This window comes from Chinchilla lanigera, unplaced genomic scaffold, assembly GCF_000276665.1.
Source record: "Chinchilla lanigera isolate Chin_1 unplaced genomic scaffold, ChiLan1.0 scaffold00068, whole genome shotgun sequence".
Classification (NCBI taxonomy): Eukaryota; Metazoa; Chordata; class Mammalia; order Rodentia; family Chinchillidae; genus Chinchilla; species Chinchilla lanigera.
Window position 1 is genome coordinate 13017797 of NW_004955469.1, and position 989 is coordinate 13018785.

The window sequence follows — 989 nt, forward strand, 5'->3', positions numbered from 1 at the left end:
AGGTAGCCTCTGAAGGTGAATCTATGTGCTGTGTCATCCATAAAGAAATGCTGGCTAGCCAAAAAAAAAAAAGAGTCACCTAAATGTAACATTTTGCACAGTCTGATTCTTTGTGCAGCTCTGTGAGATGGTTGAGAGCACAGACATCTTTTCTTATACACGGAAGGGAGGTGGCTTTCTAAAAGTAAATCTCAAAGCAGAGTTTTTGAGTTATAAGAGTATTCCAAAGATTTCTTTGAGGAAAACCACTGGCAGCACATGTCAGTCACAGAATGGGTCACAAACCTTGCTTCCTCATGTGATGTATTCAACCTGTTCAATGAACTCAGTCCCTTCAGGAGAGAAAGACAAAAAGTTATACCTGGCAAGTTGGAGGATAAAGTGACTACCATAACCCCTGCTAAGGGCGTCAGTCTAAAATTTACAGTTACCGAAACCCCCGATGAGGGTATGAGTCGAACCCACCCAGCAATATGGCACATGGATGTAAAAGAAGGACAAAATGTTCGGCAGTGGAGGAGCTCTGGGATGACCCAGTGTTCTCTGTGAAACAAAAAGCTTTGTATCCAAAAGCTAATGGCTCTTATTGGTATCAATCAGGGAGGTGGGTGGGGTCCCAGCTTAGCGCATGGGGAAAAGAGACTTTGTAGCTGTACGAGGCTCAGAGGCCTCCAATTGGAAAGTTTTGATATATGCAAGGCTGATACGCTTACTGCCAGGAAAGTATAGTTCTTTCTGGGTCCCATGGCCTCGGCTGAGATGTTATCTCATGTCTTAGCCCTGGAATCCCAGGCTCCTGCACAAGCTTCCATTCCAGCCGTCAACATAGAGGCTGTTCTCACCCGCATGTTGCCACTTTGCTGTTGTGAGCCCACCGGTGCCTAGGCCAGACTAGATAACATTCTTTTAGCCAATTAAGGGAACGTTTGTTTCAGTACAGCCAGCTCTATACATCTCAGTGAGTAGGGTGAAGGAGAGGTCAGGGACAG